Source organism: Acomys russatus, chromosome 18, assembly GCF_903995435.1.
Source record: "Acomys russatus chromosome 18, mAcoRus1.1, whole genome shotgun sequence".
In the NCBI taxonomy this organism is placed as follows: domain Eukaryota; kingdom Metazoa; phylum Chordata; class Mammalia; order Rodentia; family Muridae; genus Acomys; species Acomys russatus.
The window spans coordinates 47,830,612-47,844,291 of record NC_067154.1 but is presented as its reverse complement, the minus strand read 5'-3'; positions in this window follow the sequence as shown (position 1 = coordinate 47,844,291).

Sequence of the window (13,680 nt, the reverse complement as noted above, 5' to 3'; positions counted from 1 at the left end):
CTTTCCCTCATTCCCTCTCAGCAAAATTCCCCCTTCCTGTATTAAGACTATTCTCTATAACAGATTATATATACTGTAATATGATACACTGAAACCACACAACTCAATTATAATACAAAGGTTACTTCCAATACTTGGAAAGTGCTATTGCAGGCTGATTAGGATAATTAAGTAATTTAAGCCAATGTTAGTTGATCAAATTATAGTCTTGTCAACTACTAGCCTATTTATAATCACAAGAATATACATCCTAAGCATAACAGAAAGATATAGTCATATATATATATATATATATATATATATATATATATATATATGTCTTCAAAGCCTCACAGATCTACAGAATATGGCATTTTCCTCACATACTCTGGTGCCTCACATTTGACCATGTCCCCTGGAGGGGGAGACCTGGTGGCACTCAGAGGAAGGACAGCAGGTTGCCAAGAAGAGACTTGATACCCTATGAGAATATACAGGGGGAGGTAATCCCCCTCAGGAACAGTCATAGGGGAGGGGAATAATGGGAAAACGGGGGGAGGGGAGGAATGGGAGGATACAAGGGATGGGATAAACATTGAGATGTAACAAGAATAAATTAATAAAAAATGTTAAATTAAAAAAAAAAGAAACTTTTAATATCTTGAAGATTCTTTGAAAACAAGACAAGCTAATTCCTGGCAATACACAGACTACCTCAAGAAGATGATGACCATCAAAGATCCTCTTTATGGAGATGGTTTCAAATGTGGCAAACTAGCCACTGGGCAAAACGTCCTGGTTTCTGCCACAAACAGAATTCTGCCTGAAGATGAGCAAGCTTGGATACAGGCAGAGTCTATGGCCAAACACTGCCAACACAGGATAGGCAAGTCCTCTGTAGTTTCTGTCTCACAATTATGTTTGTCACATATATTGCACCAGAAGACTGAAGATGATGCTGTGATGTGGTAGAGAGTTTTGAGTGACTAATCAGGCAGTAAAATGTTTCTGTCATTTTTTTCTTTCTTGTTTTTTTTTCCCCCTTCTCCTTTTGGAAGCTGCTAACCTGCACTTCCAGTTCACTCCAGTAATTAACATTCAGTTCTTCTCAAGTCTTGGGTGGGATTAATACCTGATAGTTTAGTCTTACAATTAACCTAAGCTATTTAGGGGTCAAGATGTTTTTAGGTCTAGATAGAAGTTTTGAATTGGCAGAGATGAGAGAGGATACATATTGATTCTCATTCAGAATTTTAGAATCACTAAGATAGGAAAGATGTTTTCTACAAGGTTGACAAATTCAATTAGCCTAAACACCTTGAATGTAACATTCATACGATCCCTGGTTCTTCTTGCTGTATGTAATTTTCTACTTCTGTGTAATAATATAAATGTATATGCTAAAAAAATCTTTAAAATCCTAAAATGAATAAATAAATAAATAATTCTACTATTCATGATATTTATTAGGCAATATGATACTAATAATTTATTTAAAATACAAAATCAATGACAATCATAATTTGGAATGAGATATAACATAAATAACACATGTGAATATGCAAAATGAATACTTATAATAATATATACTGTATAAAAATTAATATATTTTCACCATTAAAGAATTATATACCTATTCTTAAATTTTAAAAGAAACAATATTTTAGTGTTATTATAACTCTTTTTAATGAGAGCATTGAACATGGATGTATTTTTGGTACTTACTATTTGTTGTTGAGATTGTGGTGGATGTGAATATTTTATAGTAAAAAAATTTCATCAAATTCTGCCTTTAATGGTATATGAATTTACAAAGAGAAAAGAAAAAACTCTCTTGTTTCATGGAATAAATTTATAATAAGACAACAGGTACAGTATTAAATTTTTTTTAAAAGGTAGAGAGACTCACTATTTTACTCTATTTATGTTATTTCCTCCCATTTTGAATTTCAAGTGAAGAAAGAAAGCAAACTTAAATTATGAACTGTGAAGACAGACACATTATATCTTTCACAAATTTTATGTAATCAAGGATAAAAAGCTAATTTATGAAGAAAAAAGGATATTTCAATAATTTATTTTTATGTGCATTGGTGTTTTGCTTGCATATATGTCTGTGAAGCTGTCAGCTCTTGGAGTTATAGTTGTGAGCTTCCCTGTGTGTGCTGGGAACTGATCCTGGGTCCTCTGGAAAGAAGGCCTGCCCTGAAAGAAGGATTTTTCAAGGACATAGATTTGTGCTTGTCATTTTCATAATTAATGCACAGCCTCAGATATCAAAGAAGTACTTCCTTAAAATTCCAATTGGTGGGGCTGCAGAGAAGGCTTAGAGGTTAAGAACACTAACTGCACTTCTGGAGAACCCATGTTCAAATCCTAGCACACACTGGTGGCTCACAACTAGCTAAAACTCGAAGCTCTGACACCCTTGTATAGACAAACATGCAGGAAAGTCAACAATGTGGATAAAATAAAATTTAAATAAAGAAAAACATCTAAATGTGTACTATATTTTAGCTGATTTATCACCTTATAGGTTGTAGTAAGCAAAGGCATTTTTACTATTGTTCCATGGAAACTATGAGTTTGCTTAAAATAATTTTGAATCATAATGTATTTGTTGGAGAAAAAACCATTATGCACAGACAATAATGAGAAAAATTGCATATCATTCCTTAATTACAGTAACAGCTGTCATTTACACATATTTTTGTTATCATGTTCTTTATGTAGACACCTTGCTTTAAAAACTATGAAACCATTAACTCCTGTGCATTGATCAAGGAAACCATAATAAGGTACATAATTAGAAAGGTTACCATGCAATTCCATTCATACATATGAGAAACTGAAAACAACCTGAATAGACAAATGGATCATCAAATTGAGCTATATCTATGTTTTTAAATACATTAAATGTAAATGTAATTCAAATCAATTAACATAGAAACTGCAAACTTATTATCGTGAATTCATAATTTTGCTACTTACTGAAAAAAAGCAGTCATCCAAACTACACACTTCTGAGTCCAATTATCAAAGCACTCTGAAAAGTTTAAATCTATTGTAAAAAGATGTCAGTGATTACCATGAGTTTAGGCATATAGTAGGCACAGTTTCTTCTCCTATGGTTAATGTATCAAATCCTTGTATTATGGAATGTTACTGTATTTGGAGAGAGAGCCTTTATATAGGCGATTGCTCTTACTTGTATTTGTGTTCTCAGGGAAGATTCTTTCCTTTGGAAAACTAATTGATGTATGCTTCTCTGGGGAGGACCATTTCTCCTAGCCTCAGCATGTTTTGTTGTTGTAGTACTTTTTGTAGGTTTGTAGTCTTTCCATGTTCTCACCATTCAGCAATGTTTAGGATGTCGTATTGTTGATGGTAATATGGGAAAGTTAGGAATGATGTAATTACCCTGTAATCTCAGCTATGAAAAAAAAAAAAGAAACAATTAAGTTAAATGATTAAAAGCTGTGCTTTAGTGTTACTGACAGCCCACAGAGATGATCACTGAGGCACAGTTTATTGCCAATTGCAACTCTTTATACTCAGGTGTTCAGGACAGAGGTTTAGCCCTAGCATTTAGAGCACAGGGATTTAAAAGAGAAAAATCACATTCTGGTATGTCACTAAGCAGCTATAAAAGAAGGTTTTGAACAAGCAAGAAGTTTTAAAAAGCTAAGATAAGTTAGGTACACCATCTTGACTTTGAGTACTGAGAATAGAGTTGGATAGTTTTTCCTGATTTTTTTCATTAATGAGATCAAATTTAATTTAAGCCTAAAATGACCACAGAAAAATACAAGGTAGAAGAACCTGTGCACTTTGTTGTCCCATCACACTAGCTTCATTAGAAAGTTGTTTTATGAGGTTAGGATGTTATTTTCCCCATTCAACGAAACACAGGGAATGCATATGTTTAGAGGGTCACTGGTTAACACACCAGGGATCTCAAGGCGCAGAGGAGGCTAAAGAAGACTGTGGTGTACTGGCACAATGATTTCAAGTCTCTATATCCCAGGATGGAAAGAATGTCAGCTTATAGTGATGCATACTCAATGTCTTTGGTCATTTGTTAGGTAATACATAGCAAATTCTTGGGATAACATGGATCATAACTCAGAGTGGTAAAACACAAAATAATCATAATAATATATACATATGAGGTTTTGTCAACCATCTCAGGTATCCTTGCATAAAAATTTAGTTTAAAATACAGGAGTTAAATAAATCATATGCGTGGTCAGAAATCCTTAGGATGCATGGGTTATGTGAAGAATAAGCTATGTAAAATGGCATGAATGGATGGCTGGAAAAGATTGCTGACTTGGAAATGGTTGGCATTATACAATCAAGCCTAATGAGCTATAAACAATTAGTGCACTTCAGGTAATAGAAGCTACCTTTCCATAAGGGCATGAGTTTAGAATTTTAATGACCCTGTACCTTAGCAATGAAATTAAATAATTATCTAAATGGATGGAATCTTCTGGCAAAAAATCTTTTACTCCACTTCAATTATCTTTCATCAGAGATAGTTATAGGAGGCAGAAATCAGAAAGAATGCAGTTGAACTGAACAGCACTATAAATCACCTCCATACGTGATATTTAGATAAAACCCCATGTAGTTCCAACAACAACCAGTATTCTTTTAAAGATAATACAGAAATTTCTTCAAATATATGCCAAATTGTCTATTTAACAATTTTAAAAATTAAACTGCACAACTAAAATTATATAGCCATAATATTATTAAATTAGACATCCATAACAGAAAAAAATTGGAGACTAAATTATAACAAAAGAATCTTCCATGTAAATTGAAAACATTTTAATATAAATAAGTACATGATTTTAAAATAAATGTGATACAATGAAAAAACGTTCCACTTTGAAAAAACATTGATAATTATATATATATATATATATATATATATATATATATATATATATATATAATGAATTATCTATGATTACATTTTAGGAAGACTTAGAGAGGTGGTTGATTAATTCCTAAATTATACATAATAAGAAAATTAAAATGGAAATTAATGCACTTTAAAAATAGAAAAAATAAAAATAGTAAAGAAAACTTGATAATTATAATATGTAAGGTTCCAACAAAGCACACCAAGAAATAGCAGGGATTGATGTGGAGTCATCATTACAGATTCAATGGACACTTTTTACACTGTGAACTTAAATGACTGTCCTTGCACCTGCTTTTAGGTTCATTTGTTTCAACCACTTTGTTGTTGGAATATCCTCATGATTACTTACAAAATAGATTCAAAAAGTGTATTGTGTTCTGCAGCTTTTTGGGGAATTTCTTGCCTTGTTAAATTGTTTCTGTCTTCCCTTTTAGTTTTGTAGTTCTATGAGTTTCTTTACAGTAATGACATTAAACTCTTACTTGGAAATGTGTAAATATTCAGATTTTTTATTATTTCATTGGAATGTTCAGTATTGATTCATAATTTTTAAACTATTCTTTTGCATGTTAATAGCTCTTTATATGTGTTCCTACAATAATAATTATATTTTCTTGATTACCAGCAACCATAAATATATTTTAAAATATAGTCACTTTTCTAAAAATTTATGCACTGACAAGATAAGCCAGAGCTGTCACTTTAATAATGGTGGGGCATGTACTCACATTGGGTGCTAAATGTGGGTATCTGTTGAAGTACCATGTGCCACATGACTAAATGTCTTAGACTGCAGGACTCTCTTCTGTGTTTAACAGCGTATTCACTGGTTGCAAGAGAGTGGCCAGTAAGAGGTTGTGCTAAGGACTCCTTTGCTCCAGCAGTATCTTGGAGTTGAGTAAAAAATGGCCAGGGATGTGAGTATTGAGGGCCAGAACCAGGTTTCTCATAATCTTAAAGTGTGTCAGGCCACCTGCAAGCAGGTACCTATCTGCAGCTTGAGAAACTCACTCATACTCAGTCACAAGAACCATTCAGGAGGCAAGGACTAGGAAGAGCTGTGCATTTCTGTTTGTAATGAAGGCTATGGGTCTGAGAGGACTTGAAAGCATCAAATGACCAACTATGACCTAGCAATAGAGTTATATCAGCCATGTGTATATGCACTACTGTAGGTCTGAGAGAAAGCCACACAACTTTGTAGTGTACACAGGTCCAGTTCCAAATGCGCATTTGATAAAGAAACCTTCCACTATATGGCGGGTTGGATGCTAGTACATGTTGCCTTCTCCTCTTCAGACACTGTTCCTATTTCAATATTTGCACATCTATCATCTACCATCATTGGTGAGGTACCACCTTCATGGCCAATGGTCTAGAAGTCATGGGTGTTTGTGGAATTATGCCCAGAGTCTGTGCTTTATCTGCAGTCAAACTTTCTTAAAGAAGGAGCAACCTCAGGGATGAGAAGATGAAATAAATGATATCACAGTTTTGGAATCTAGAAACTATGAAGATGGATAGTTAAGAGGCTTTATGTGTGTAAGACACTGGGTCCACTGTATCTGTGCTCTCTCTCTCTCTCTCTCTCTCTCTCTCTCTCTCTCTCTCTCTCTCTCTCTCTCTCTCTCTCTCTTTTTTTTTTGTGGCAAAGTATTGGAATCCTCAGTCATGAATATTGAAAAGTTATTAGATGAAGTATGTACGAACGAATAGTAGCTACTTGGAACCTTAAGGCCTTCATTTAAAAATGACAACTAATATCCGAAATGCAGGATTCTGAGTTCCATATTGACTGCTATGCATATCTACAGCCCGCATCCTTTTTCTTATCTAATTTCAGACAATATTCAACTGAGAAATCCTCTCCACATACCAGGCTAGGTTAAGCTAAGATTGGTCATAGTAATAATGGTTCCAATTCTAAGTAAACTTGATTTACTCTTTGCTCTCCTTTGTATTCTAGAGTGTCACAGCTGTCTAGGGAGCTTCATACTTGCACTGTGCGACTTTGGCTCAAAGGATAGAATGACGTAGGCATAATTAAGCTTTTCTTCATGCTCTTCGTTGAACGGCCTCTTTCTATTTCTTCTACTGTGCTGCTACATCTTCTTAAGTGGATTGCCTATGTCCAGAGTTATTTTTATTCGTGTATAGCTGCCAACATTTTATTTTTGAGAAGAGACATGTCTGAGACTTTGGACCTCTTTCTGACTTCACTCTACTCTTTTGCTACTTTTTAATACTACTCAGGTAAGATGTCTTTTACCATGTCACTATATATGTATATGTGTGTGTGTGTGTATTAAGTATTATAGTATAATTAATCTTCATTTTATACAAAATGTAGTCCTAGTCAATCATCTATTAATATTATATTTTACCACACATGTATACACAGACATATTTAGTGACCTCTTTGCTAAAAGATATGTATTGCCTGCTTTTTTCCATTTTATTAAGCTCTGTATAGAAAAAATGTAACCAAGGGGAAAAACAGAGGTGGGGAAAGACACAGTTATAGAACTAAGTGCCAATTACTGTCAGTTTGAAGAACGTGTTAAAGACCTCCAAGGACAATTTTAACTTGTTCTTAGGCTGAATTTCCAAGTTTCACAGCAGGCATCGACTTGTTGTAGTGTGTCATTTTGAATTTGAGTTTGATGTTTATTACACTACAAAAATAGATTAGAAACCTACAAGTATAAAATATTCAATTTGTTTTAAAGAACTTTTCTTAACTTGTAGTCTAGTGACAGTCCACAAAGTACAATAACAATTTATTTAAACAAAACAGGATTCTGACCTTCCTGCATTAATGAGGATGCTTACATATATACATCTTAGCACAATATAGAATTGGTAGTACATTATAATCTTTAATTAAATTTCTAGTTTTGTGATTCAGAAATCTGTAACCAGTGGTAAACTAAAGATATTTATTTAGCATTAAGAAGTGTTAGATTATATGGAGAAAGGATGTGTATTAGCCTTAAAATCAAAGCTAGCTGTGATCTTCTGAATTGTTTTTCCTTTACAAATATAATGGATTTTTATATAATTATATAAAGAATAAAGTAATAAAATTATTATAAATTAGTTCTTTTTAGAAATAATTGATCTGTTGGCAATTGACAATTCAATACTTATAGTTAGGGCTCTCAAAAATCTTTACAAATGATTTATTTAAAATCTTTATTTTGACTGAAAATAATGAGGATGTGAACAAAACTCTCAATAATCTCAACTCATGCATATGAAATATGTCAATAACTATGTATATAATTTATACATAGGTTATATTCAGAATAGTTAATATTATTAGGAAATAAAACTGTAAGGCATTTAAAGTAATATACATTTTTCTGGTTACAATGAAATTATAATAGGAATCAAAGAGTAAAAAGTAAATGCACAAAATATAATGCATATATATTAGTAAAGTAATCAAAAAAGAAAATTAAAAAATATTTTGAACTAATTTAACATAATATTTTACTGATTACCTGAGTTATTGGTTAATTTTTGAGACTGAATCTTGCTATATATCTTAGTAATCTGTATTGTTTTTGTTTTTCTTAAGTTCTGCAATAACCACTGTATTCACTTCAAACATTCAAATTATTTGTAAAACAATGAATAGAATTGGAAAAAGTGATAAATAACTGTTCCAATAAGCCATGATTAGACAAAATTTTAATCACAAGAATCCTGCTTTACATACAAAAAAAAAAAACGTACAAAACTAAAAAAAAAAAAAAAACGCATAAAGAAAAACAAAATTAAAGTACAAATCAATGTCATATGATGCAGAAGCACAAAAGAGAAGTGTAGCCATAGTTAAGAAAAGAAGGCTTTATGCAACAATTTTAACAAAATAGATAAATTCATATCTAAACCAATAAAAACATAGTGTTATGCATATAAAAAAAAGAATTAACAAAAAAAACATGAGTTCCTAATTTATAATTAAATTCATTTTATTAATGCATAAATAATCCCATCAGATGTTATGTACTTTGTATTATCATTGATATGGCAAATAGTAGTGTATTGAAAACTGAATAATTTTATAGTTTCATAAGTAAATATAATGATGACAAAGAGGTTGAATATCAATGAATTAGTGTTTTATGTTTGTTATGAGTTGTATATTTTATATTTTATCACTAAGGTTAGTAATTTTTATAATTTGCAAAGCATTATTTTGAAGTCTTATCAAAAGAGATACAATACAATTGCTGCCTTCTGACAATACATTTTGATCACTAAATATATTATAAGCATAATTTGAAAAGAAATGAGACATTATTGGGGCAGATAAGATGTCTGAGTAACTAATAGGGCTTGCTGTGGACATGGGATAGCTTAAATGCTTAAGCTCGAGTGCCTGGCATCTACTCTGAAAGCCAGACCTGTCACTGTGCTCTTGTAACTCCAGAAGTGTTTAAGGGAGGAAACATCATTTTCCCCAGGGCTTCATGCATGCCAACAAACTCCAGGTTTAGTAAGAGGCCCTATCTCAAAGGATTCAGGCAGAAACTGAGTAAACAAGTTATCTGACATCTTTCGCTGGCTTCTGTGTGCATTTGAAAAAATGGGCATGAAACAAACAAGCACTCCCATGTGCATGCACACGCAAACACCGCTCACAATCCCACACACACACCTAGAGAGGGAGGGAGGGAGAGAGGGAGAAGGAAGGAAGAGAGAGAGAGAGAGAGAGAGAGAGAGAGAGAGAGAGAGAGAGAGGACAAATTAGATAAATAAAATATTGCATCTAGTACATGGGTTCCAAGCACTTGAGTATTTAACAACTACTGTTAGCTGAATAACTGTTTTCCAAAGGGCCATGTACAGGCTCCTGTAGTGGAAGGTAGGGAAAGCTTTAGGAGGTGTCACTCAGAAAATCCTTATGTCATTTGAGTCTTTACTTCACATGACATTGTAATAATCTAGTCTCTTACTCTCACATTTGTTTCCTGGTCAAGAAGCACACAGTCTGATTCTCTGACATAGACATCTAGCGTGCCCATAGGGAGCTGCAGCAGCACCTCCATCTGATCCTGAACTTGACCATCAAAAGGAAAGAGGCCAAGTCAGCCCTTTCTTTTACTTTACTTATACAAACAGAGGCTCACTAGAAAATAACATTAATATAGGGAAGTAGAGCCATTGACTATAGTTGTGCCTAACAATGTCATAGGAAAATTTAAAAGCTTAGAGAATCAGGCTAGTGAAACTCTAAAATGTTCTAAGTTCAACTAAATTTACAGACAAAATAAGCAACAGAAACTCCCGAAAGGAACCATGTGGACTGCTGGGGCCCAATTGCCAAGGGTACATCACCCGAAAGCTGGAATAAAAAATTGGGAAAATAGAAAAGACGCCAACTCAATACATCTATTTAGACGTAAAACATCTTAACCCCTAAACAGCTCATGTTAATTGTAAGACTAAAGTATCAGGTCTTCAACCCCAGCAGAGACTTGAGAAGGAATGAAAGTTGATTACTTGAGTGAACCAGAAGTACAGATTAGCAGCTTCCAAAAGGAAAAAGAAAAACAAACAAACAAACAAACAAACAAAACACAGACAGTTTGCTGCCTGAACAGTCTTCAATACTCTCTGTAACTTTGCAACATCATCTTCAGCCTTCTGGCCCAATATAACTGACAGACATATTTGTGAGGCAGGAACTATTGAGAACTTGCTTGCTCTGTCTTGGCAGAGGTTGGCCATCGACTCTGCCCGTGTCCAAACTTGCCCATTCTTAGGCAGAATTCTGCCTGTTGCAGAAATGAGAATGTTTTGCCCAGTGGCTGGTTTGCCACATTTGAAGCCATCTCCATAAGGAGGATCTTTGATGCTCGTCATATTCTTGTGGTAGGCTGGATGTTGCCAGGAGTTAACTGTTTTGTTGTCAAATAATCTTTAAGATATTAAAAGGTTCATAAGTGCCATATTCTGTAGGTCTCTGATGCTTTGAAGACTTTATCTAACTGTTTTACCTTAGGATCAGAATTTTAGACTCACCAAGATAGGAAAGATGTTTTCTACAAGGTTTCCAAAAGCAATTAGCCAAAGCACCTTGACTGTAACATTCGTATGATCCCTGAATGTTTTGTGGTTCTTTTTGTTGTATGTAATTTTTCTATTTAAGTGTAATCATGTAAATCTATATCCTTAAAAGAAAAAGAAAAAGAAAAGATGCCTCTAATTTAGCTCTGACTCACCCATCACAACTTCAGAAAAGTACTAATGTGAGTTTTCAGTGACATTCTATGGTGAAAAATCCCTTCAGAAAGGTCACCCAGTGTTCAATATATCCAAAAATGCCTAGTATACATTTCCTCTGTTTGAACCTGAAATACATTTAAGTGTCCCTGAAGTCATATTACATGCATGCCCAGGTTCAATACTAACTAGGGAAATTCTTTATTGCCATGTATATGATGAAAATTTTAGAACCATGTGGCTTACAAAGATAATGCAAACTTTCACTGACGAAAGAAAGAAAAGAAGCTGCTGTTTGCTTTAGATTAATATGTAATATGTATGAACATTAATACATTTACTATCCTTCCTGTAGTAAATAATATTAACTTTAATACACTGATATAATTTTCTATCAATATACAAAATTCTATACCAATGCAAAGAAGATAGCCTTTTTTGTTGGTAACAAATAAGGTCTTAGGTTGAGGAACAGGTTTAATAATCTACTTTATATCCTATTATCACTATATGTACCCCCTTCTTTCTCTTCAACCCCTATCTCCATATCTATGAAAGAAAGATAGAGGAGGAGAGACATCCCTGAGTCCAACCTCATTTCCTCTCTCAATAAGGCCAATCATTACTTATATGCAATTCCCAATGAAAACAAGCATCTGTAGCCAAAAAGGGCAAACATAAACCTACCCAACCCCAATCCCCGCCCCCTTAGAAGGAATGGAGAGTCATTCTCTTAGAGTTTTTTCCAGCTGATTTGGAGCAAATAGTTCCTTTTAGGGGGCCTGAATAAAATTGTGGAACATGGCTAATCAAGCCAACAATAACATTTGAGGTCCAGTTTCCAAATGTTGTGAAATTCCAGGCTTAATAGAAGTCCTGTGTGAGACAGTCTAAAATACTGGACCAGTTTTTTTTTTTTTTTCAATAATATTTTCTTTATTTACAAGTTAGAATCAAGAGAAAGACAGTACAGGGCCAAACGGAGAGGTTACTAAAATCCCCAGGCCCAAGTGGAGTGGAAGGAAAAGGGAAAGTAGAAAATAAAAGTCAATGTAAAAAAACAAAACAAAAACAAAACAGAGCGCCCCATGGAGGCTGGAGGGATGACCACCACGGCGCTATAGGACCCTCTTACTGCCTTACCTAGCTTAAATAAATAAAAACCTCAAAACAGGGCCCGTAGAAGTAAACAGGACAGCTACAGCCTCAGGTGGCTTTGTGCCAGGCCTGTGCCCACGCCCACCCACCCCCATCATCAGCAGGAACACCACAAGGCCGTTCCCAACAGGGCTAGACAGTCCATCTTATTGTCCATGTCCCTGCGTTCCTCCCCACTGCAGAGCCAGCTCTCCTATGGAGGGGGTGAGGTGAACAAGTGCCCCAGCAAGGGGGAAGAGTAGTGGGGAAGGGTGGTTCAGGGGTCCGGTCCTGCGGAGCCTTCCTGCCCCATCTGGCCTGGCTCCTTAGCCCGAGTCGGAATCGCTGGTGTCTGAAGAAGATGAAGAGGACGAGGAGGAGCTGGAGTCTGAGCTGGAGCTGGAAGCACTGAGACGGGACACTGCGACTTGCTGTGTAGATGACGACTCCGTTTTCTCACTCGCTTTCTTGGGGGGCTTCTTGGTGGAGTTGAGCTGCCCACTTGACGTCACAGGACGTTACTGGACCAGGTTTTGTGGAAGCTTACTTTGAAGCGCTCTCATTCTGATGAATAACAGTGACTGAAGTGTTTGGGGCTGGAACCTGAAGGATGCAGGATGTCAGCATCCTGCATGCTGAGAGGAATTAATCCTGTCAGGTCTGATCCAGCTCCAGTGTCTGGTTCTTTTGTTCTGAAAACATATAAATTCTTACAAGCATTGTACAGTCATATATATATGGTTTATTAAGGCTCATTCTCTGCTCTTAGTAAGAACAGAAGAAAAACATCTGCTAATTTTCATTCATACTATAAGAAGGATGGCATCTCATAATAAATCACAGGGATTTTGTGACCAATAAGAAGCCTTACCTATGCATATATATTCATGTCTCAGCCAATCTCAGAGCCAGTCCATGTAGTGAGTTTAACACAAGTGACCTGCTTGTTTTGCAGTTTGAATTCTTTTCAATCCAGCCTTGTCTTGTCCGTGATTTCAGTGGAATTGATATGCTTCCCTCCATTTAATTTGATGTTGTCTATAGGCTTGTTGTATATAACCTTTATTATGTTGAAGTATGTGCCTTGTATTCCTGTTCTCTCTAGGACTTTGAACATAAATGGTGTGTTGGATTTTGTTGAATGCTTTTTCAGCATCTAAGGAGATGATCATGTGTTTTTTATCTTTCAGTTTCTTTATATGGTGGATTATATTGATAGATTTCCCTATATTGAACCATCCCTACATGCCTGGGATGAAGCCTACTTAGTCATGGTGAATGATGTCTTTGATGTGTTCTGGATTTGGTTTGTGAGTATTTTATTGAGTATTTTGTCATCAATGTTCATGAGAGAAATTTGTCTGAATTTCTCTTTTTTTTTTTTTTTT